Genomic DNA, 25627 nt, shown 5'->3' with positions numbered 1-25627 from the left:
TTTGTTCTTTTGTCTAGGAATGGGGTTTCAGATCAGAAGAAATTCAGATGCTCAAAAACCTCTTGCCCCAAGCATAAGGGTTTAATCCCCCGGCGTGGAGCAGGAACTCTCTAGAGGCTGTAAGTCTGAAAATACGTGGCCAGTGAAAGAGAACAAAAAAAGGAAATGTCAACAACACCCTAGAGTCATCTCTCCCTGGTTACGTGGGGTGACACACACAGGCTCCACCTGGCCAAAGGTAAGGCCCGCAGCACCTGTGCCTAAACAATGAGAGATCTGTGACAGTTCATCTATTTATTCCCGAATCCAAGACGAGGCTTGCCAGTAGCGGAGACCAGTACACGACGAATGAATGAACACGAAAACAAAGACGACTTGAATCACCGAAGGAAAAAACTGCCGATCAGAAGCCCCCAGCCCAGTTGTTCGATACTCATTTCTAATGTAAACAAAAGTTCAAAAGAGTCGGTACCCTCAGGATACCTGAATAATAGATGAGGGAGGTTTCTCTCAAGAAATATTCCAGCTAATAAATGAAGAGGAGGACAGAACTACAAATGTCACAATTTTTGCAAACCCCAAGTGAAATCATGGTCTAGGAAATGGTTATTTACAGCCATTAACCCTACAGAACATGACAGAGAGACACCACGGGCTTTGCCCACTTGCTGACGGACAGAACACGCAGCAACAGCCAGAAAAATTGACCACCATCCCCGCCCCTGAAACACACACAAATGTGTGTGTGTTGTGTGTGTGTGTGTGTGTACATCTCAAATCTGAATCTGATCCAGGCTCCAAACGCAACCACCCATTTGCAGGAAACACAGGGACAGAAGAACGAGTTCACCGCCACCACAGAAATACTATCCCAGACACAGACTATGGGAGATCTACACAACAAATCGCAGGGCTTTCCTCAACAAATAAACTATACAAAAAAGGGGGGATGGCGGGGGTACCCATAGATTAAATGACACTTAACAGGCATGTGAGCCAAATCCCACAGCGGACCTTGATTGGAACAAATCGATTCTAAAAAGACATTTATGAGATGATCTGAAATGTTAACACTAACTGGATTCTAGATGAGGTCAAGCTATTATTGTTAGTTATTTTAATGAGGACTATAATATTGTCATTGTGCCCTTAAAAAAATTCTTATCTTTCCTAGATAAAAACTGAACTATTGAACTTTAAAATCATCCTGTGGGGGTGGGTAGTGGTCCTGGTTAAGGAGAGTTGAAACTATTTACTTTTTTTCACAAGGCATCTAGAGGTGATTAAGAGAGCTGGACTCAGAGAAGACGGCTCGTGACTACTGTCACTCCCAAGGGCTAACGACCGGATGGCGTCTTTCTCCTGGGGCTTCATGTCAGTGTAGGTAAAGCCAGAGTCCTCACTGTGGCCCCCATGGCCACGCAGATCGCCCCCGCTCATTCCCACCCTCCTGCTCCCCTCCCCTGCTCCCTGTACTTATTTTCCCCCAAATGCTCTTCCCCCAGATACCCACGTGACCCCCGCACTCCCCTTCTCCACCTCTGCTCCAATGTCATCTCCTGAAAATGGCCTGCCCTGACCCCACCCTCTACAACCACACCGCATGTCTTCAGAAACCAGAGAGCACCCCGTGCTACTTACTCTCATTGTGTGTGCCCTCCTTTATTGTTTCTCACACCTATTCTCTTTTGGACTTACTACACACTCCTTGTTTCTTTACTATTTATCTTCCCTTTCACAATGCAAGCTCCACAAGGCTGGAAACGTCATCTGTTTTGCTCGTCACTGTCTTCCCAACTCCCACAACAGTGCTGGTACAAAACAGGTGCTCAGGAAATATTTGTGTAGGTGAGCCTGGGTGGCACAGCGGTTAAGCATCTGCCTTCGGCTCAGGGCGTGATCCCAGCGTTATGGGATTGAGCCCCACATCAGGCTCTTCCACTATGAGCCTGCTTCTTCCTCTCCCACTCCCCCTGCTTGTGTTCCCTCTCTCGCTGGCTGTCTCTATCTCTGTCGAATAAATAAATAAAATTTAAAAAAAAAAAAAAAGAAAGAAATATTTGTGTAATAAATCAGAGAATCAAAAGAGTCATCATCTTGAGGTACCATCCTGGTTGTCTGGCAGCTGCTTTAAGAGCCATTTTTAGGAAACACATCTGAACTAGTAAAGCTGCTGGCTGCCTAATCCAATAGCGAGTCTCCCCTTTTAACTTAGAAATTTTTTACCTCAAAACAAGGGCATGTGAAATAAAGACTACACTTCCCAGACCCCTTGCAACTATATATGGTACTGTGATTAAGTTCTGAGCAAGAATCTGAAAGTAGAAAATTTGTGTGCTACTTCCATTAAGACTCTTTAAAGAGACAGGGGTGCCCAAATTCATTCCTTCTTTCCTGCTTGCTGGGATGCAACGGCTGGAGCCTAAGCAGTCATATTGAATCATGAGGTGGCAGGACAAGGATGATGGATCAAAGAGATAGAAGGAGCCCAGGTCCACGATAAGAATGCAGCACTGGGCTCCTTTATGTGATAGAGAAATAAACTTCTATCTTGCTTAGGCCACTGTCATTTTGTTTTATATGCAATTTTCTACTATATGCAGTTGAACCTAATCGAACTGATACATTGGGATCAAAAAGCTCTGCACAGTGAGTGGGGTGGGTCCTGTAACTACACAAATATATAAAAATGCCCACAAATTGAGGACTACTCCAAAGAAGAGAATCACCGTGAGCTGCGGATACACAAAGAGCTATCATGGAGTTGGTGGGCAGAGGGCAAGCGGGGGTTAGGAAACAACCAAGGAAATGACATAAGAATCACAAAATTTTAAATTAGGTTAAATAGGCTGCTGCCCCAGGATTAGTAACCGGAGTACAGCTGACCTGGAAATGATTTTCAAACCTGCAGGTTTAAACTGCGCAGGTCCACCTATGTAGTTCGTACAGTACTATAAATGCATTTTCTCTTCCTCGTGATTATCTCAATAACATTTTCTTTTCTCTGGCTTACTTTAAGAATACAGTACATAATACATATCACATACAGAAGGCGTGTTAACCAACTTTTTATGTTATCAGTAAGGCTTCCAGTCAATAGTACGCAATTAGTAGTTAAGTTTCTGGGGACTGAAAAGTTATACACAGAGTTTCAACTACTCCGTAGATATGCGCCCCTAACCTCCACAGTTTCAGGATCAAGTGTATATAAAGAACCCCTACAAATCAGTACTAAAAAGCAGCAAAAGTGATGAGCAAGCTACAACCAGGAGAAGAAAGGTAAAAGATATTCTGCCTTATGAGTCTTTGGAGGAATGGAACTGAAACCGCAATGAGATTTCATTTCGTATCTGGCGAAAAATAAAAAAGCTTTACCAAACCGAGCCCTTAGTGGCAATGTTCAGAGAACAGTCACAATATTTGGCCAAGTCAAAGATGCTCACATCCTACAACCCATCAATCTGGTGCCCACTACATACCCAAAGGAAATTCTTGTCAATGCATACTAGGAAATCCATGGGACAACATTCACAGTAGCCCATGAACAGCAAAAAATCTAGAAACCAATGAAACGCTCTTTGGCATGCAAATAACGAACACAAAAATGTGGTATATTCAACCAGTGGAATATCACATTGCAGCAAAAAACAGAATGAACTACAGCTACACAAAAAGTCTGGATCAATCTTAGAATCACAGTATTACGTGAAAAATGCAAGTCCCACAAGACTATACATGTTTGTAGACAATATCATTTGTATAAAGTTCAAAAATAATTCTTTTTAAGATAAAGAATGATAAACAACAAATTCAAGATGGTGGTCACCTCCGGGAGAGCAGGCAGGGGATGGGAGGGGAAGTACCACAACACAGGTTCACGTGTTATTGCTAATGTTCTCATTCCTGGGCAGGCAGTAGGCTAATGGCTGTTCATTGTAACAGACATTTTTGGATGAACCCCCAAATCCCAGTGTATGGTGCACCAAGGATTCTGATTAATTTGATGTTGTGTGCCCAAAGGCCATTTTTAAAAAATGGAATGCATTTAGAAAGAGGTGAGGAAGCATGTTCACCAAGTGACTGACAGATGGGACCAATGAGGCCGGAAGCAGGAGTGGAGGGGATGAAGCAGTAGGTGGTTTCTGCTTCATGTTTTGTTCTGCCGTCACTCACATATTCACTTCCACAAGAAACAGTTCCTGTAATAAACTCAAAAAGCATAGCGCAGTGGTTCACAACTCCGGAGCCAGACCACCAGAGACCGCATGTCGACTGTCACTCCCTGGGAGGGGGGGTTGGCTATGGCAAGTTACTTAACTTTGTGCATCTGTTTCTGTAATCTGAAAAGGGAGGACAGTAACAGTGCTACTTCATGGGGCCATCGTGAAGACTGTGTGGGTTGGTTCATAGTTCCTCTACACGAAGTAAGTCCTTAACGAGACTGGCTATTATTATCATTAGTCAACTTCAAACATCTACATGGGAGACGTGAGCTGAGCAATTATCTAGTCAAGGCCAGCAAATGATCAGTGTTAACCCCCAGAGGGGCTCCCTTCCCCAAGACCTGCAGCCTCTCTAAGAGGCCCGGTGTGCCGCCCCTCCCAAGTACTTACTGAACAGATGCTAAATGAATGCATGCTGCCTCACTGCCTCTTAGGCTGTCTGGACAGACCACTTCTAGATGTCTACTCGCAAGCCCATTCTCTCTTCTTCTTCAGTACTGACCCTTCATTCAGGGAGGTGAGAAGCCCGGCTTTAAAAACTCCATTTCCAAGACTTCCCCGTAGCTAGGGGTGGTCATGCTATGGACTGCTCCAGCCAAAGCGACACAAGTAGAAGTCAGCTAAAGATTTCAGGAAAGGTTGTGGTTTCCCAATAGAGGATCATCTCCCTTCCTTAAGAGTTCTGCTTCTTTCTGCCTGTAACGAGGATGTGGGGCTGAGGTGGATCAGCCTTCTTAGCACTATGAGGTGAAGGGCAGCAGCGACACACACAGAGAGGAGCCTGGGACACTGGAGCTATGGTGAGCTGTGGCACCACCTTCTCCTGCTCACCTCGGCACTTGTCCTTACGTGAGAAAATGAAGGCTGTGGTAGTCTCTAAAGATGGTCCCCACTGGCCCCACCCCTCGGAACTCAAGTCCTATGTCAGCCCTCCCATGCTGTATCTGGGCTGACCCTATGACTCACTTTAGCCAACAGAATGAGGCTGAAGTGAGCTGGGCCAGTTCTGGAAGGAGGCTTAGGAAGCCCTGGGCTGCCATGTTGTAAGTCCAGCTACTGGCTGGCAAGGCCATATGCAAGAAGAATGGAGACGACGGAGGTGGCCCAGCCATCCCCAAGGTGTCATGTGAGTAAAACAGCTTGAGCGTTCCAGCTCCATCCACCCTTTGTCTGCAGCCACCTAAGAAACCGCAGTCAAGACTGGCAGGAGAGCCATCCGCATGGGCCTCAGTAAACCCGAGTTTGTCATTTTAAGGCCTTATGTTTTAGGGTGCTTGTTCTGTAGCAACAGAGAACTGGAATAAACCTCTATCTTGTACACCGCTGTACAAGTTTCATGAAGCCAAATACGTTCCATAATTAAAGGACAACCCATCGATCCAAGATCCCCACCAAACCTCTCACATACTGATAACAAAGGTTCTTAAAACGAAAACACACGAACCTCCTCTCTCTCTTTTTGTAACAAGTATTCATTAGGCACAACTGATCTGTATTAAGGGTGATGAATCTATTAATCACTTTCATAATTAAAAAGCATTTAAAGCAGATAGTTCAACATTGTGCTGGACCTGGTGAGAACCCTCAGAAAACACATCTCCTATCTGGGCCAGAGGTATCATTATGTTAATGCTACTTCATATTCGTTCTCAAAGGCTGAGAGCTTAAGTTAACAAGGTTGTGAAGCAGGTTGGACGCCTGCAATCTAATTAAAGAAGGCTATCAATAAAAATAATAATTTGGGGAAAAAAAAGCCAGAAACAAAGGGAATGTACATCAGGGATGGCCTGGCCAAATAAATTATGGTACACCCACACCACCATGTGTTACTGCAGCCATTAAAAAGAGCAAATGTGAGTGCTACCTGAGAACTTGGAGCCGTTTCTACATGGGATCGCCATGTCAGAAAAGCCAAATGCAGGAAAATGCGGGTAATATTATCCCTTATGGGATAACATTTCTCTCTATAGGATTATACAACCATGGGGGAAAATGAGGAAAGACCTATACAGTACTGGATTGTTACTATGAGTGCAGTATTGGGGGAGGATGCGGACATGGAGGAGGGGGCAGAGAGGAGTCCACAAAACAGGGACAGAAAAAAATTTAAAAGGGGCTTGGAATTAATTCATAATTATCACCCCCATTTAGTGAGTGCTCTCTATGCATTAGACACAGTGCTAACTAGGTCACCCGATCTCACTTGAACTTCTCATTGAAGGCAGGAACTATTAATTATTCCCATTTTCCAGATAAGGAAATGGAGGCCCAGAGAAGGTAAGCACTGTGCCCAGAGCGTAGGCAGTGCTGGGACTTGAGCATCATGTGCAAGGGTCTCTCAGGAGGGACCCCAACCCGACTCCAAAACCGCTGCACTTGGAGCTCGAAGGGCACAGTTAAATGCTGTAGGAGCCGCTCCGCTGGCACTTCGCACATCCTTAATATAGCAAGCAGCAGGCCCAGAGGCGTGATGATATGTGATGCAGCAAGAGGTCCATCAGCACCTCAGTCCCTCCGTGTCTCATGCTGTTGGGAGAAATCCGAGAGGGCCACTGACCTGGTTCCAAGGAGCCTGGGGAAGCCCTGCCCAGGATATTTTTACAGAACCAATTGCTGACACCAGGAGCCAGAGGACTGATGAGGTGTCAGCTACGACACAGACTCCTCGAGTTCACCGTTTAATTAAATCTGTTCAGCCCCAGAACGAGAATTATTGCCTGTGAAAGCAGGGAAGACCAATAAAATGTACCTAGCTGGTTAATTCTTATTTCCAAAGCATTCCCTGACCTTACTGCAGGAACACCAAGCAGGACGTGGGGACAGAGCGGGCTTTCCATATACACGGGAACATGTGTGCATATGGGTGGTGTCTCCGACAAAGCTTGCCCCACCTGAATTAACCTGCACACATCCTCCACACTCACCAGGGCCAAGGCCGTCTGTCCCCTGCCACGTGAATCTGGGCTGCCTGGGTGAGCTACCGGCAGGGCCCGGACTGTACACACTGGAGGGGCTGAGGGACAGGAAGCCAGAAGCCTGGGTGCCTCAGGCAGGCCCAGTGAGGATCAAAGGGAGGGTGTGGGTATGCCACCTCCCCACAGCTGCAGGTTTGGTGACATTCTAACTCAAACCCCAAATGCGGACAGCCATCCATCGTCGGACAATATTGCACCTGATATCATAAATTCATTCATAAAATAATTTATCCCACACCTACCACATGCCAGGAACTGCCCTATAAGGATAGAGACAGAAGTCCCTGCGCTTTTATGGAGCCTACAGCTGGGGTGGGGGTGGGGGGGCAGATAATAAACAGTATGTCAAGTGGTAATAAATGCTCTGAAGAAAAATAAAGCACAGTAAAGGGCTAGGAGTCAGGGAAAAGGTACTATTTAGTAAGGACAGAGGCCTCATGGACAGGGTGACATCTGAGCAGAGACCTGAAGGGGGAGGGAGTTTGGGGGATACTGGGGGAAGTGTTCTAGGCAGAGGGACAGCCAGGGCAAAGGCCCTGAGGGAGGAACAGGAGGAGGCCCGAGTTCTGGAGTACAGCCAGCGGCAGTTAAGAAGTCAGAGATACAGCCAGGGAATTGGGGGGGGGGGGGGTGATGGTTGGGGTGGGGGCACAGGGACAGCTGACACTGAGCACCACTCAGTGCCCAGGCTGTAAGCACTTTACATAATAAGATTCATTGGAAAGGTGAGTGGGTACTGCTCCTATTTCCCATTTCTTCAGATGAGGACAAGGAGGCCCAGAGAGGGAAAGGAACCCGCCTGAGATCACACAGCTCCTCTGTACCAGGCTGGGATGCCCCACGGCCCCTGGCACAGAAGTCTGCATCCCACAGGAGCTCAGCATTCACGGACTGATTCCTTCTGGTGGGGAGAAATATCCTCCATTTTCTTCTCACTCCCTCAACACTCCGCCCACCTTTCTTCACAGTTAGGAGCGGACAGGTAAACATTTCATGACAGAGAAGGGGAGGGCGGAGAAAACAAGAAAGCCACCAGTCTAATTCCCGAAACCGAGAAACACATTATTACCTTTCTTTGCTCTACAAGTTACCAGCAAACTTGGCAACCATCACTCACCCCAGAGCCGGCCTGGAACGCACCCGGATCACAGAGCCGGCAGGTGAGCGGGCAGGTGGCTGCGGGGAGCTGGGGGCCGCGTCCGCTCCCGGCGAGGGGCAAGGCCACCTGCCCGAGCGCGGCGGGCTGCGGCGGCCCCCGGCGGCTGCCTCCCCCGGCCCCCGGCCCGCTGTGGGTGTCTGGAATGCGGAAACGAACCTGCCGCGCCAGCTCCCAACAGCGGCTTATTCAGCAGCCGCAAGCACACGCCAGCCGCGGAGTTTCCCGCGCGGGGCCGGCTCGCCGAGAAGCGAACCGCCGCGCTCCCGAGGAGGGCTCTTCGCCCACAGTCCCTTTGGAAGGGCGGGGTGGGGGGGAGGGAAAAAAAGAGCTCCTTACTCACCAGACACGTGGTCTGAGGAGCCTGAATGGGCTGCAGAGAAAGCTCAAAGGTAACAAAGACGGCTCGCCTGTTAGCGCCGACCCACGAGCGGGCCACCTGTTCGCCGACCGAGCCAGGGCTGGATCCGTGCCCACAGCCGCCCCGGCCTGGCGCCCGCCCGCTTCATTCACAACCTCACCATCCAAAGGTGGGCTCCCTCCCCCGGGGCGGACTCCCCGCACGCTCCCTGCCCGCCAGCTCTCTCGCTCGCAGAGGCAACACAGCTTAATGATTAAGCACCGCCGCTGGGCCTCTCCCGCCGGCTTTGCAAACACAGCCCAATGGCTTTGCCTAATAATAACAACGACCAGAACCTGAGGGCCCTTGCACCAGGCACCCTTGTAAGCACTTCACAGGAGTTCTCTCCCCCAGCCCTCACAGCCAGCCTCCTAGTGTGCACTATTATCATTCCTATTTCACAAGTGAGAAAGTTCAGGAAGAGAAGTCACAGGTTGGAGGGCACTCCCCAAGAAAGTGGTCCGTGGGGGGGGGAGGTAACCCCAGAAGAGCAGCTCTGGGTTTCCAGTTTTAACCACTGCACCAGATCTCCTTGCAAGATGAGAGACAGGTCCCCCCACTGGGCCCTAGTTGCCACATCTGTAAAATGGGGTGAATGTGAGAGTTAGTGAGGTCTGTAGAGTGAGCACTTAGCCTAACCCACAAAAAATGCTCACCAGCTATCAGCTACAGTTATGACATGCTGCCCTCAGATTCAATCAGATTCAGCCTCTACCTTCAAAATAGGGGGTGATCATGGTCACGGTGTTTAAATCCTGGGCAGCTGAAGGGGGAAAAAAAGATTCTTACTGCCCTTCTTTTCATTCACACACACACAAATACTGTTGACCCCTGAACATGAGTTTGAACTGTGCAGGTCCACTTATATAGCTCTTATAGTACAGTACTGTAAATGTACTTCTCTTCTTTATGATTTTCTCAATAACATTTTCTTTTCTCCAGCTTATTCTAAAAATACAGTATATAATACAACATACAAAACATGTGTATGTGATCGGTAAGGCTTTGGGTCAACAATAGGCTATTAGTTAAGTCTGGGGGGAGTCAAAAGTCATATACAGATTTTCGACTGTATGGGAGTCGGTGCCCCAACCCCCAAGCTGTTCAAGGGTCAACTGTACGGCGTGTATTAAGTGCTCGCTGTGGGCCACTGCAGTGTTCTAAGTGCTCTATATACTTCAACTAACTGAATCCACCCAACAACCTAGAAGTCAGTACCACTACCAACCCCACTTTAGCCCACACTCGTTCCTCAGTCCGTCTGTAGTCTTGCAGGGCAGTAACTTTACACTGTGTCCATGAGCGGGAGCAACAGGCACGCACAGGAAACCTCAGTCTGCGAAATGAATGGTCACTTTCACGACTGTTGGAAGGAGAGGGCGGGCTTATTAAATGGTAACTTAATTATTCAATTAATAAGTCCCATTTGTTGGGGCACCTGGGTGTTAAGTGTCAGCCTTCGGTGCTCAGGTTGTGATCCTGGAGTCCCAGGATTCAGCCCCAAGTCCCGCTCCCTGCTCAGCAGGGAGTCAGCGGCTCCCTCTGCCCCCCCACCCGGCTTATGCGCGCGATCTCTCTCTCTCAAATAAATAAATAAAATCTTTTTTTAAAAAAGTCCCATTTGTTAATAGCGGAGGTCATACTTGTGAGCACTTATCATGTGCCAGTGACTGGGGGTAAGCACTGGACCTGTATCCTCTCCTTTTATCCACCCAGCCACCTTACAAGCCAGTCCTCAGAAGGGAAAACTGAGCCTCTGCCAGGAGCACCTTGCACAGCAATTGGTCAAGAGCAGAGAGAGAATCAAGTGTTTCTGAGCAGAGCAAACGCTCTCAAACACGTGCACACTGCCCTCAGACTGCTGCCTCATCACTCTCAGCTTGCATTTGCCTGGATTTTCAGACAAAATATTAGATTTCTTGGGCGCCTGGGTGGCTCAGTCGGTTAAGCAACTGTCTTCAGCCCAGGTCATGATTCCAGGGTCCTGGGATATCGAGTCCCCCGCTGGGCTCCCTGCTCAGTGGGGAGCCTGCTTCTCCCTCTGCCCACACCCGCCCCCCCCCACGCCCCACTCGTGCACGCACGTGCTTGTGTGCACTCTCTCACACACGAAAATGTATGAATAAAATCTTTAAAAAAAAAATACCGGATTTCTCAACAAGACCAACATCTCCTATGGTACAGGGACTGGGTGCACCTTCTTGAAGGTGGACATGAGTAGAAAACAAAAGTGATGTCCTGATTCAGGTAATTATAAAACAAAGTGTGTAAGTACACTGACATGAGAATATATGAGTGTGATGCTTCCACTTTGTTTTACTAACTTCTGCAGCAGATCCAGTCATTTGCCTACCAATTCCAACCCCCTCTCCAAGTCCTTTTCTAAATAGTACTCCAATTTTATTTCTGTAGCCACTCTCCTCCCAGCAGTCATGTGCTTCAGGTAAGGATGGTTCCGGCCTCAGCCCTGAGAGTAAATCCTGATCTGTTCTTGCCTGTGATTTGCCCAGGCATGGTCATATGCCACAATGCTGGCAATGAGATGTGAAGGGAATCTGAGAGTCGGATTGTCCAGGAAAGGTTTCCTCACTTGTTAGAGATAAATGGTGAGTAATAGATAGATGCCCTCTTTTCGCTGCTAGATACAGCCTTGTCAGGGTGTGACAGCTGGGGCTGTGGCAGTCACCTTGTGGCCACGAGGAGAGTCTGAGGACATGGGAGACAAACCAAGGATGGCAGAATGGCACAACATAGAGGGCTTGCTTAGAGGCATTGTGAGTCAATCCTGGTGCTGCCAATCTATGGGCTTCTTTGTTTCGTGAGATCATAAATCTGACCAGGCCACTATCATCTGGGTTTCCTATTCCAGTAGGTCAGTGGTTCCCAAAATGTGCTCTCAGGTCTAGGAGCGCTAGTAGCACCTGGGTACTTATCAAAAATGCAGATTCTTGGGTTCCTGGGTGGCTCAAGCGGTTAAGCATTTGCCTTCTGCTCAGGTCATGATCTCAGGGTCCTGGGATTGAACCCCATGTCAGGCTCCTCGCTCAGCAGGGAGTCTGCTTGTCCTTCTGCCTCTGCCCCCCCAATGTGCTTTGTCTCTCTCAAATAAATAAATAAATAAATAATCTTTTTTTAAAAAAATGCAGATTCTCAAGTCAGACCTATTGAATCAGAAACTCTGGGTGGGGTCTGGCAATCTGTGTTTTAACAAGCACTCTAGGTTTGGGGGTTGCAAACCACTCCAGAAACGCACAGTGAGTTCAGAGTGAGGCCTCTGGAGTCATACTCCTTGGGTCCAAATCTTGTCACTACTATTTTCTGGGTGTGCGACCTTGGGCAAGTTATTTAAATTTAATTGTCTCATCTGCAAAAAAAGGAATAATAAGAGTACTTCTCTTACAGGGTTGTTGGGAGACTTGGATGAGTCACTCCGTGGGAAGCGCCTAGTACGGTGACTAGCATAGGGCAGACATTATATAAATTACCTATTTGCTGCTGCTGTTGTTGCTACTACTATTGTTTGCAACCAAAGGCATACCAACTGACACAACCTCCTCACTGAGCTCCTCCAAAGCTGGGTCCAAAACTCCTTTACCTTTATTTTACACCCAGAACCCAGCCCAGTGCCCTGGGCTTCTAGAGACATGAGACTGTCTGGTCAGTGCAGGGATGTAGCACACAGGAGGGGCTGAAGGCCTCTCTCCATCATTCCCGGACCTCCTTCTGTAGCCTGAGCCTCTGAGATCCCAGCAGATATCCCACGGACACCCCAGGCTGGGCACTCTGCCAGCTACTCTGCCCAGCCAGTGATCCAGAATGCCCAGAAGTTCTGCCCGGCCCCAGAGAGCACCCCCACCACGTGAGTCATGCCAAACATCCGGCAAGAGTCCAGGGGTGCCCTTCCTTCTGGGAGCTCTCTGTGATTTCAAAACTGGTAGCACTAAGATGCAGAAAGCCAAAGAATGACTAATGGCACCCCCAGGTAAGGTCCCAGCAGAAGAGGTACCCTCTTGTCAGGCTTAACAGCAAGACTGGGTATGGGGCTCTGGCAGGGGCAGGGGTTCTGTACTCACTGGTGTTGTCGCTGACACTGTTGGGCTACACTGACAGAGCTGTGTAGGATGCAGAAAGGGGGAGGGGGTCCTGACCTCTGACCACTAACCCCTGCAGCAGGAAAGCACCGGTCGATTTCTCAGGCTCTGGAAAGCTATTAGGCTGAACCTCATAAAACTGCCAATACTCAAACACTCTGGGCTCTGCAAAAAGGTAATTTCATATGGTTCAACCGAATACAAGCCAGGAAACTCACTTAATGCAGTGTCAAGAAGCTGGGAAACTGGGATGGTGGTGGCCTCTGCGCACGGGAGGTGAGTGCCTTATTTTTGTTCCTTTGATTCCATGCATATGTGGTGACTTTTCAAAACTTAATGAAATGTAATAAATCACTCAACCCTGCAATATCTTCCCATCTCAAAAAAAAGACAAACTTGTACTGGATCCTAAGAGATCACCAAGCCTGTCACTTCTCTGCCCTCATTCCCCTGCTCTGGCCACATGGGCCTCCTTGTAAGCTTCTCAATCTCACCAGGCCCATGTCTCAGGGCCCTGCACTGGCTGCCCCCTCTGCCGAGACACCCGCACCACTCACACTGCCTCATCTCCTTCAGGCCTGTACTCATGTCACCTCCCAAGGAGGCCATCTCTGGCCACGCTGTCTAAAACTTCAACACCCTTCCCCCTAATACTTCCTATCCCCTTTCCCTATTTAATTTCTTCTGCTTAGTGCTTATTACCACCTGACACAGCATACATCTTCCCGAGTTCTCTTGTTTACTATCTGAATCCCCTACTTGAATGACAGCCCCAGAAGGGGAGAAGCTTTTCTGTCTTGCTCGCTGCCATCTCCCTAGTTCCTAGAAGAGTGCTCTGCTCCGTGAATACCCACCGAATGCCTATGCTGAAAAATCACAGTATTTAGGGTTTGCCACCCTCAGACCCCACATGCGCAGGTCTACACTGGCAACACGGGAAAATCAAGCTAAGCTGGTGACAGTGCCTCCTCATGTTTTCACCACACTGGACTCACCTCAAAGCCTTTGAAAGGAAAAGAAAGGACAGAGTTGAAGAGGATGCTGGGGGCAGAAGGCGGAGGAAACCAGAGGGCTGCAGAAGGAGTTCTGCGTTCCTGCCCACACACTGAGAAAAACCGGGCACTGGAGAAAAGAACGAATCAGGAGACGAACAAATGCCAGCCTCTGGCAGGATCAGACCAGCGCTCCTGTCCCTGTCACCTATGTCTACCTACCTGGCAGGCAAACGATAAGCAGAGACCCCCAAACGAGGGTGTCCTCTTTTCCTGCCATTTCCACACAAGGATTTCTGCCACATTCAGATTAAGTGAGAGTCCCCCAAAGAACAAATGCAACAGGAGTCTCTACATATGGGGAGTAGGGGGGTGTATATATGTGATAAAGGAGTTTTAACTGCTGGCTGGCTGAGGAATATTAGGTCCAAGGCACTGTCACAAGCTGCATCTTGCCCCTTCTGCTGTCAAAAGTCAGAACTGAAAGGGGGCACCTTCCCTGCCTCCTGCTGCAGTGCTAGAGGCAAACCAAAGGCTGGGTTCTGGTTCTCTGTGGGGCCTTAACAAAGACCCATCAAAGGAAGGATCTGTGCATGTCTGTCCTGAGGGGAGGATTGGGGGAGGATCTGAAGCCTCCTGTTGAAACACGTCTTAGGAAAAAATGTGGGAGGGGCCACCGAAGTCAGGTGGTGGAAGAAACAGATCTCAGGAAAGTGGGACCTCTGTAAACTGCCTCAGAGGGCCAGTGCCACTGCGGCCAGTACTCACAGCCGGGCATGTGTGTGGCCACTGGGACCTTCACTGGTGTCCTCACGGCTCCCAGATGCTGCTTTACCAAAGGGGGTTTCTAAGGCCTTGGGCCACGTATTGACCCCCATAATGGAAACAACAAGAAAGCCCCAAAACCCTGTTTTTATTATACAAGTGGACTGGGCAGAGGCAAGAAACTCCCCAGACCTACACTTGAGCTTGAAATACACAAATTCCAAGTGAAATTTTAGTCCTTGATTCTAACTTTTCATGGAGAGACATCTCAAACACAAAAAGGTGAGAAAAGAGTATAATAACCCCCCTTGGCTGTTTCAACAGTTACTTCATCTCTTCATTCACCCAGACACACTGTCCCTTCCACTCCCAGCCCGTCCACATTATTTTGAAGCAAATCCTGGACACCTTACCAGTTCACGGTATTTTAGAATGTGGGTCTTAAAGATAAAGACTTTTTTCTTAAGCAGAACCCCAGTAGCATTATCGCACCTAAAAAAAATCAGAATTCTTTCATAATATCAAATAACCAGTTAGTTCTTGTTAATTTAAAGAAAAGGGAAGTGCAGGTTCCAGAATCATAGAAAAACCTCACGCCCAGAGTGGTGTTCAAGCCTCCAGGCCCAAAGGGGCTGAGACCTGACGCAGGGCTATCCCAGAACAGGAGGACAAAGACCACACGTGGAGTGGAGAGGCTGAAAGAGTTAGTATGGTCCCGCTTGCCCACCCCATTCGTCCATCTGTCCTTCCGCAAGAGACCAAAGAGTTAGTGTTTAAGAGCCTGCACCGGGGAGCCAGTGGCTCAGGTTTGAATCCTGGCTGGGGTACTCAGCAGCTTTAGGACCTGCACTTCTCAGGACCAGTTGCCTTATATGGGAAAGGGGAATAATAACAGAACCTACCCCACAGAGCAGTGATGAGGATTAAATGAGAAATTACATGAAAAGCACTCAGAGCAGTGTGTCTATACACAACAAGAGCTCGGCGAACGCTAGCTAGTATCATTACTTCAGCCGACAGACACTTTACTGAGCTTCTGTCACATACCAGGCACTGTCTAGCAGCAGGAGACGAGAGTGGTGAAGAGGTTAAAACCTTCATGAGTCACCACCTGGGGACAGAGACTGGTACCAGGCCACTACCTGGGGACATGAGCAAACTGAGAAATCTCCAGTACCTGCCTTGTTTGGGTAGGAGGCCCAGATTCATCCTGCCCCTGAGCGGGGGCACCCTGAACCAGGAGAGTAATTAGAAGTCTAGAACAATGACTCTCAATGGATGAAAGAGGAAAACCACTGTGGCGTCCCCCTTGCCCCCATCCAGCAATACCTCTTTGGATCAGAGCAAAAGCAAGATTCGTGCGCTGGGGAAGTGCTGCTGTCACTGGGCTTGCTGGAAGGTGTCACACAGCTCTCATAGAGAGCCACAGCCTCGAGGGACAGAGCCAGTGGGGAAAAGAGGCTTCATGCCCAAAGAATTAGAATGAGCTTTCAATAGGCTGGGCCCTTTTCTTGCCTCCCTCACTGTCCCTGCCCACCCTCCTCCTTAGTCCTCAAAGTCCCCTGTCTTTCCTGGCAGATAAGACCTGTTTCCGCTGAACCTAGAGCTCAAAGTAAGGAGTGCAAGTGTCAGTCACTCACGTCTACAGCAGCACCCCAGCACCAACATGGCCTTGAGGATTGTTCCTGGCAAACTCTGGGAATCCATTTTGTGCGATGAGTCCCTCCTGCGACTTTTATTGCTCAAAACTCAGAGCCCATCTCCCTCAAACACTAATACAGCAGAGACGACAGAGATTTAAGAGTACGGTCTCTGGACCAGAGTTCAAATTCTGCCTCCAGCACCTCCGAACCTTGAGCAAGTGGCCTCTCGTAGCCAGACCGCAGCTCCCTCAGCTGTACAACAGGGATCATCATGGTCCCTGCCGGCACGCACGGCACGCACGGCACGCACGGCACGCACGAAGCACAGTGCCAGGCCCATAGGGCACCTATGACGGATGACAGATGGGAGGTTAGCTATACCTGCCTATGGTAAATACGCTTTTCAGCCCTCATGCGCCTTTATTCACCAAGATACGACAGGGACGGCACCTCTGATCTATCGCCGCGAACTACCACCCTCGATTTCCATATGAGTCTCATACCCTATGCCCGCATTGTCCAACACATGTGGCTACTGCGCCCTTGAAATATAGCTGGGCAAATGGAGATAGGCTGAAGGAGTAAAACACACATTGTATTTTGAAGACTTAATGTGAAAAAAAAAAGTAAAACGTCTCAATAATTCTTACGCTGATTTCATGTGAAATGATAATATTTTAGATGAAATAAAATATATTATTAAAATTAATTTCTCCCATTTCATTTTACTCTCGTAAATGTGGCCATTATAAAATTTTCAGTTCTGTATATGGTCCACATTGGTGGCTCACACTGTATTTCAAATGGACAATACTGCTACCGACCCTTGGGAGTCAGTGTCTTCTTACAGGACTTCAGATTGTCAGTGTCTGGCATGGTGCCTGGCACACAGGCTAGGTAGGAAAAAAATGTTTCCTAGATGGCGGGATAAAAGATGCTCTCCTCTTAAAAGCACCCACCACTGTCTTCACATCTAGCCAGGCCTGCCCTTCTTTCAAACAACCCATAAAGCCCAGGCTATGTCAAATCAAAATGGACACAGTCATGGTGATGGGAGCAGGGTGCAAGGGCCCCCACAGGTCCAGGTAGCTCTGTAGTTGCTGGGCTGTATTCTGATACTGTGACAGTCAAAAAAGCTGGCCTAGTGCTTAGAAACACTCTTTCCCCTTTCAGCCCAAGTCCCTCTTCAAAGCTCACCCAAATGGGACACTCACCTTGCTCACTCTCCTTCACACCTCAAGCATGCTCACCCTTGTTTTATTTGAAGACAGGCTCTGCTAAAGAGCCTTCAATTCTGAAACAACCAAACAAACCTCCCAACAGAAATTGACCGCGTTGTGTCTGTCAGTGGAAATGATGCCACAACCTCCCCAGACCACTCACAGTGCCACATGAATGATGTACTAAATATAGGCCACAGCGCTCTGCATGTCAGACAACTTGGAAAGGAAATGCTGCATCCACATCGTAAACTTGCCTCAGACTCGTAAGGAGGGCCTGGGAAGAGGAGCAATTTGGCATGTGGGCAGAGCCTAGAGTCTGGAATTGGCTCCTCATCTGTAAAGTGAGTCCCATGCACGTATCTACTTCATGGGAGTCTTGTGAGGATAAGTGTGAAATGCTTAGAAGAGCAACTAGTACAGAGTAAGCATTAAGAAATGTTAGGTGCTATTAGAATCATTAGCCAATATTTTACAAAAATTAAAGTAGCACGAACTTGAAAAATGGGATTTCGCCTTTCTCCAGCCACAATGATCCTGTTTTTGTAGTCAACTCACTCCCACCTCTGGGCCTTTGTATTTGCTGTTCCTGCTGCCTGGAATGTTCTTCCCACAGCTCTTGGCACATCTGGTGCGTCTTGCACCTGCAGGCCTGCCCGTAGCATCCGAGTTAAAGTAACCACTCCTTCCCCCCCACCAGCCTGCCCTATCAGCCACTCTCTAACCCCTCACCCTGTTATTTCCTCAATGATACTTAAACCATCTAAAATTACCTTGTTTATCGCATGCCTCCTCAGCTAGAATGTAAACCCTAGGACAGTGAGGATCTTACCTGTCTTGTTCACTGTCCAAATGCTTTCAGTCGCTATGCTCTACTGCCTATGTACCAGAACGCTTACTGGATTTGTCTCTGCAAAGGTAAAAAAAAAATACCAGAAACAACCTAAATGTCCAGCGACAGAGGAATGGTAGTATAAAGCATGGTCTCCTCATACTGAAGAATGCGGATCTAGCTGTTAAAAAGAATGCGTCAAGCGTGCCTGACTGGCTCAGTTGGTGGAGTATGCAACTCTTGATCTCAGGGTTGTAAGTTTGAGCCCCAGGATGGGTATAGAGATTACTTAAAAATAAAATCTTAAAAAGAAAAAAGAAAAAAGAATGAGTCAGATCTGTATGCAATGACTTGAAGGGATATGACCTATTATTAATTGAAAAAAAATCAAATTACAAATACGTGTGGTTTGATCCCTACCCCTCCTTTATGGGGGAGTGGCGAGGGAGAAGGAAAAAAACAATCATTAGATGCATATATACATCCTTACAAGCACAGAAAAAGGCAAGGGAGAGCGTCTACCGAACTTGCCAAAGGCAGAAAGCATATCCATTGTGTTCACTACCTCATCTCCAATCCCAACCGCAGATGCTTAATAAAGACTCCCTGCCCGAGTAAATAGTTACCTTCAGGGGAGGGGATTTTAGAGTGGAGGGCGGCACCTACTACCTTCTTTATTCATCTCTGTGTCGTTTGACATGTTACACCAAGCCTGTATATCTCCGCATAACCTTTTTAAGGACAAATTCAACCCATTCTCCCACACACGAATCAAGTCCATGACCAGAGCAGTCCTAAGCAACAGGAGCAGTATCAGTCTTAAAGAAAGCACAGATGCACGAATTGGTTCAGTAGCCTCTCATTCTAAAAGCTAAAAACAAACACTTTAAAGGAGATCACTGTTTGTCTTATTAAAACATAAATATATTTAATTTAGATTTTGCAAGTTAAACACATGACAAGGTTAAGCTGTTACCATAACCGGTGTCATTTTTTAAACCTAAATTTGAAATCTACCAGTGAAATATGTTTACAGGAAAAAAAAAAGCACCAATTACTGAACATTCTAAATTCCATTTTTGATTTACCACCTGACAACTGCAATGTCTGAAAAACAGGCTCACATTTAACTCTTAGACCATTCCACACAGACTGCTAAAAAACCATGTGCTGTTGTCACTAACAATTAAGACCAAGATTTCTTTAAAAGTCACTACTCTATTTCCTCAGATTAAAAAAACACTTAGGTAAATTTGGTGGCCAACACAAATGTGACTGAGATCACAGGTTCCCATCATCAAATGAAATCACAATGACAGGTTTCTGCCAACAGACTTAAACCTACACGGGGATATAATAAATTCCCTTGCCAGCCTCTTCCCCGGCATGTGCACTGCCTCCCCAAATGCCCAGGATGGCTGCCTTCCCATTCAGGATATTCTAACTCACCGACACAGTATAACTTTTGAGAAAGAAATGAACAACTTACCCACATCGGTAGAAATGAGCCCCCTCAGAATCCAGGCCTTTTTGCCACACCTGTGGCCACTGCAGTCAGCCCAAGTCTGTATTGTCTTTTCCAACCCTTAATAATGTTTTACATGCATTAATCCTCGGTGAGCCCAAGGAAATAACTCAACCTTACCAGAAAAAGGCCATCTCCAGTGACTAAGGTGGACTTTCGGTGCCCACGAGATGGGAGACCATCATGGGCCAATGAAATGGTATTTCTTTGAAATGGCAGCTCCATCCTTCTTGCCAATCAGCTGGACCTGGGAAGGCTGCCGGGAGAAGCCCAACTCCCAAGTTTCTGGCTTGGGCAACTGGGTCACAGTTGGCCCATTTGCCGAGATGGAGACTCCTGGGTCTGGGAGGAGAAGTTTAGGTTGAACATGTTGAGATCATGGTGTCCAAGGGAGAGTCACCAGGGGAAATCAAGGAAGCAGAGGCTCTGCACCTGGAGCTGGAACTCAGGGAGCTAATACAGCTTCGAGACAGGGTCAAATGCTTGCAGCCCCAGGGTGGTACATAAAGCACTGGGGTAAATGTGCTGGCTTGGGGGGAAGAGTGTGGGAGAGGTGAGCAGGGGGCTGCCGACAGCAGGCCAGTGCCATCTCTTCTCAGGCTCCTACACGGTACATGTTCCAGAATTTAATCTCTGGTGAATAAAAATTAGAGGGGGAGCACTAACTTCATCCCTGCTCTGCTCTGTATATAACCAAAAGCAGCAAAGGCCTATTAAGAGAAACAAGATATGTTTCTTAAGTGCTTACTATGCACCCTGCCCTGTGCTAAACGCTAAACATGAATTATCTCCTGGAATCATCAAAACAAGCCTGGCACAAAATCCTGTGACTACCATTTCACAGATGGGACACTGAGGCTGGGAGTGAACGTGTGGGGGAGCTCAGGGCTGTCATGTCACAGCCCACAGTTAGACAGTCTCTGGGCCAGATGGAGAACATTGAAGAAGAACAATTATAATACAGAAGAGCTGCTACTTAGTAAGAGATGGCTCTGGACTAGGAATACAATCTCAGCAAATCCTTACAACCCGGTGAGATGATGTTGTCATCCCATTTTACAAACGAGGAACCTGATGCTGCAGGAGAGGAAATCAAGTAAATCAGAGGTTTTCCACGGTGGACCAGACCTAGACTACAGCTAGAGCCCCACCCTCAGAGGGTCTCTGGGACGCAGGAAAAACGCTGAATAAATGGTACCCTTTATTGAATGCTGACTATGTGCCAACTGCTGCTCTAAGCACTTTACAACCAATATTCTCAATGCATCCTCAAAACAACTCCTTGAGGTGGCTGCTATTAAAATCCCCATTTTACAGAGAGGGAAACCGAGCCACAGAGGGGTGAAGTCAGTTGCCCAAGGTCACACGCCTGATAAATGGCAGAGCTTAGATTTGAGTCTGGGTCTCCACCTCCCAACCAAAGCTTAAAATAATTTCAGTTAACAGCAGCCACCCTGCACTGAGTGCTAACTACGGACCCGGCCCTTTACACGCACACCCTCAACTAACCCTATGCTATAGATAACACCTTCACCCTACTTCTTGGGAGCCAACAATAGCGCAAATATGTAGTAAGTGTCTCCCATGTGCCAAATGCTTTATTCGCCATATCTCAACATCTCAACAGAATCCCCAGCAAAAGATACTCTTCTTCCCGTTTTACCGAAGGGGAAACTGAGGTTCGGTGCGGTTTCCCTAGATCGCAGCTCCCGAGTGGCAGAGGCAGGACGCGAACCCACCGCTACCCGACTCCCACTCCATGCTCTTCCATACAGTGCTGGGTAGCACGTCTCGAAAGTTGAGCCATGCGGGCACAGGTCCGGTGAGGTCCGGAGGGCGCGAGTCCCAGCGCCGCCGCCCCCCACAACCGGTGCCCATACTCGGCCGTCCGCCGGGTCTCCAGCCCGCGCTGACCCTCGGGGTCCGAGGGGACACCGATTCCCCGCCACCCTTGAGTGAGGCCGCGCCTGCACCCGAAGCCACATACCTGGGCGTCACTGCTGCCCGCCCCGCGGGCCCCACGACCGCGGCGGCCGGCCCCGCGCGGTTCGCTAGAGACGCCGCCAGCTCGGGTGGCCCGAGTGACTTCCAGGCTGCCCACTTCCAAGCCGCTTTGCGCGAAGCCTCCTGGGAACTGTAGTTTCGCCCTAGGCAGCAGCAAACTGGAGGGGGGGCGAGGAGGGGGAAGGCCTGGCGCGCAGGTATTGCCGGGAGCAGTAGGCGCAGCCCCGCGCCGCCTTCTGGGAATGGTAGTCCACCTGTCGCCTCCGTGCCGCGCCAGTCTCCAGAGTACTTCCGCAGCCCCGAGGGGCGTGAGGGACGGAGGCGTGTCTTCTGCAGACTCCTGCCCGGTGGCCGAGCTCTTCGCTCCGCGAGGGCGGTTTTTCCCTTTCTCCCAGACCTGTCCGCCTCCAACCTTCCTCCGGCTGACTCACCCCCCTCTCCGCCAGGCGCGAGGTACCTACCCCGAGGGCGCGAGCCTCGGGAGAGGTGGGGACAGCGGAGCTGTGCGCTAGACCCCCAATGGAGGGGAGCAGCTGAGGAGGGCGTCTTTGCGCGCTCGCGCACGCGCGCTCGCCGGCCAACACCGGCCTAAATGCCGCGGGCCCCCGCGGGGGAGACTTTTTTTTTTTTTTTCCTTTCGAACGCGCGCGCGCGGAACCGCGCGCTGGGCTTTTTCCTACCGGGCGCGCGCCAGTGCGCACGCACGCTCACTCCCTTCGCCTCGGTCTCGCTGCGGGGCGCGGGGTTGGGGGGCTAACCGCTCGGTCCGCCGAGTCTTCCCGCAGCATCCCCAAGGTCGCTACTCAGGCGCTCCTTCTAGGTCTACTCCTTCACATAGGAACTCCCGGATATCGCCTGACACACGCCGTACCCGTCCCTTGTCGGGAGTCCTGTCGTCACAGGTATTAGGCATGGATGGCCCCAGCCTTGAAAAGGCGGTCACCCCCTCCTTCCCGCCCGCTCCGAGGGCCGGAACACCAGAGAGTGTAGGGACTCGGGTGTGGTGGCCTCTCGCTGGCCCAGGCAGCTCCAGAGCTCTTCCTTTCACGGGACCCTCAGGACCACCACCTAGAGGGCTGCCCTGGAGGCCCTGTGAGGCACCTTTCAGTCACTGATCAGACATTCTGAGGGTGTCCAGTGTTTGTTGAGTACCTACAGCCTGGGAATTTTGTTCAAATTTAGTCCACCTGCGGACATAATCAAGAATCCGACCCTTTTATCAAAAAATGGATGTTACCACTCCAACTCCGTAGGGGTTACCGAGGGAATTGGCTTAAGTGCAAGGTCCTCCATCAAGAAGACCCCGTCAATACCATTCTTTCTTACAAGAAGATGCTCAGTAAGACTTGAAGCTGGGAAGCATATATTCTTCCTGGGAGAGGGCAGAGGGTCATTCATTTGCTCATTCATTCAACAAAACTGTATTAAGCACCTACTTCATGCCAGGTTGGGTGATTATGGGGACAGTGGGAAATCAAGACAGACTTGAGTTCCTACCCTAGGGAATTCAGTCTGGTGGGGGTATCAGACCACCGCCAGAGAGGGACAATCTAAACCAGGACTATCTAACAGAATTATAATACAACCACATATGCCTTTTTAATTATTACATTAAAAAATTAAAGAAACGGGTGAAATTAACTTTAATATTTTATTTAACCCAATATATCCAAAATAAGTTATGTTTAATGAGAAAACATTTACATTGCTTCAACTTTAAATTTTCATTTAACTAAAATAAAATTAAAACTCTGAGGCATAAACAAAGATACTCATTTGTGGCATTGTAGCAAAAGGTTGGAAACTGTCCAATGTCCATTAATAGAAGTTTGGATAAATAAATGATCAATACCATGCCACTGGCAACTGTTGAAAAATGAGACCAAGCTATATGTAATTACTATGAGTTCATCTCTAAGATATATTAGGTGAGAAAGAGGTGCAGAACACTGTATGTAGTGCACTATTCGTAAGGATATCTTTTACATATATGCTTGAGTATGTACAGAACACCTGTAGAAAGACAAAACCAGGGTTACCTTTGTGAAGGGGAAACAAGGATAGGTTATCATGCATTATATGCTCCTTAGTATCTTTTCAATATTTTTTACCATGTCCATTTAAAAAAGTTGTTTAAATGGAGGATGGTAGCTAAGTCATAGAATCATCATAAGAATGAAACAAAACAATGTATTTAAAATGCCTAATCAATTCCCAAGATTGCCTCTGACATTACAGCCCCTCTGACTAATTAGGCCCTTCTGATACCAGCTTTCTGCACCCCTGTCACCTGATGTGAGAGCCATCTACGAGGCCACAGGAATTCATGCAGGGCATTATCGCAATGTGTGGAGCACACATCACCCTTCTTTTGGGTGGCCAAGTTTCCTTCTTATATGTACTCATAGCACTTTGTTCCTTTGATTCTTAAAAGTGAATCAGTAGCATAATTTAATTTGTTTTAAGCTTGAGAAGATTAAAAATTGCAGAAAAGTTCAAAGAATAATAGAACCCATCACTCAGAATTTCTCATTGTAATCAATTTTATGACAATTCTTTGATGTCTGCCTTCCCCGCTGAACTGTAAGGTCTATGGGGCAAGAACTGTATGCCGGCACGTTCCTATAACAGAGCACATGGAGCCTCCGAGTGACCCAAAAGGAGTGCAGTGCCCCCCAGAGCCAATTCTCTTTATTACAAAGGCATGGCTTGTTGGAATCTGGCCTTCCATCCCACCACATGGGAGAGTGGACTGCGGCTAAGAAGAGGATGCAGTGCGATGCCCAGTCACAGACCTGGTTTGCCTCCATAGTCAGTAAGACATACCAAACCTTGGCCCCAAGTACTAACTCCCCTAATTGACTGCAGGGTTTGAATTCTCCCGTTCGATTATCTTTGGGTTATCAAGATATTAAAAAGTCAAGACTATTGGAACTAAGGCATCTGGAGCTCACTCCGAATTTGGTTTTAAGGACAGATAATGGGATTAGGGAATCAAAGGTGGGGGAACTTTAGGAGAGAGGTTTCCTCTGAGGGTGACCCGAGGAAGTTGGTACATGGGGTAGGAGAGAGTGGCAAAAATAAATAAATAAACAGAGGCTTGGGGTTGGAAGGCCTTCTTTCTCTCTAACCCCCAAGGAATGTGCCCCCAAAGGGTCCTAACTGGTTGCTTTTTGCAGTCTAGCCAAGAGAAGTTGGACCCAGAGGAGATGTTAGAAACAGTGGAAAGTGATGGCAGTAACTGCAAATTTGTTACAAATGACTACTCTCTCAGCAGCTCTGGGGCCTCAAGGAGGAGCCAGTGGGGCAAATACGAGCTGTGGGGCCTGGCCCACTGGGCCATCCGCTGATGTGCAGGATCTGAAGCAGCTCACACAGGCTCCTGAAATGTGGTCCAAAGGAGCGGCAAGTGTAGGCTTGTAGGGGAAGAAAATGAGAAAAGCAACAGCAGGAGGGCAGCATGCAGTAGAAAGAGACAGAGGGGACGTTAGTGTCTGATAGCCAGTCATCAGTCACCAGTTCTCATTTGTGGGTCTGTAGGTCGGAGAGCTTCCTTGGCATCAGCTGGCAGAGCCTCTTCCTCCTCTGATATGGTAGAAGCAGCCTGAACTGTGGGTTGGATCTTTGTTTTGAATCTGTCCCATGTAGCCTTGAACACATCCCTTTCCCCCTCTGAATTCATGTTCCCCATAATGTATAATGGAAATAATACTATTTGCCTTTCAGAATTCTTTTGATAAGAAATGAAGTGATTGATGTGAAAACTTTTGGGGGGAGGGCTCTAACAAGTGACTGATGTGA

General features: G+C 48.4%; 1 protein-coding gene across 1 annotated transcript in view; it reads right to left on the bottom strand.

Annotated features, from left to right (window-relative positions):
• The window catches only part of SIPA1L3 (signal induced proliferation associated 1 like 3), a 225034-nt gene extending 203232 nt beyond the window's left edge, over positions 1-21802 (bottom strand). Inside the window, exon 1 of the mRNA XM_057314358.1 lies at positions 8316-21802. The gene's annotated coding sequence lies outside the window, so the exon portion shown is untranslated. The remainder of the gene's footprint in view (positions 1-8315) is intronic.
• Between the last annotated feature and the right edge of the window lie 3825 nt (positions 21803-25627).

This window comes from Ursus arctos, unplaced genomic scaffold (genome assembly GCF_023065955.2).
Source record: "Ursus arctos isolate Adak ecotype North America unplaced genomic scaffold, UrsArc2.0 scaffold_19, whole genome shotgun sequence".
Taxonomy (NCBI): domain Eukaryota; kingdom Metazoa; phylum Chordata; class Mammalia; order Carnivora; family Ursidae; genus Ursus; species Ursus arctos.
This window is presented reverse-complemented; position numbering and strand designations above follow the sequence as displayed.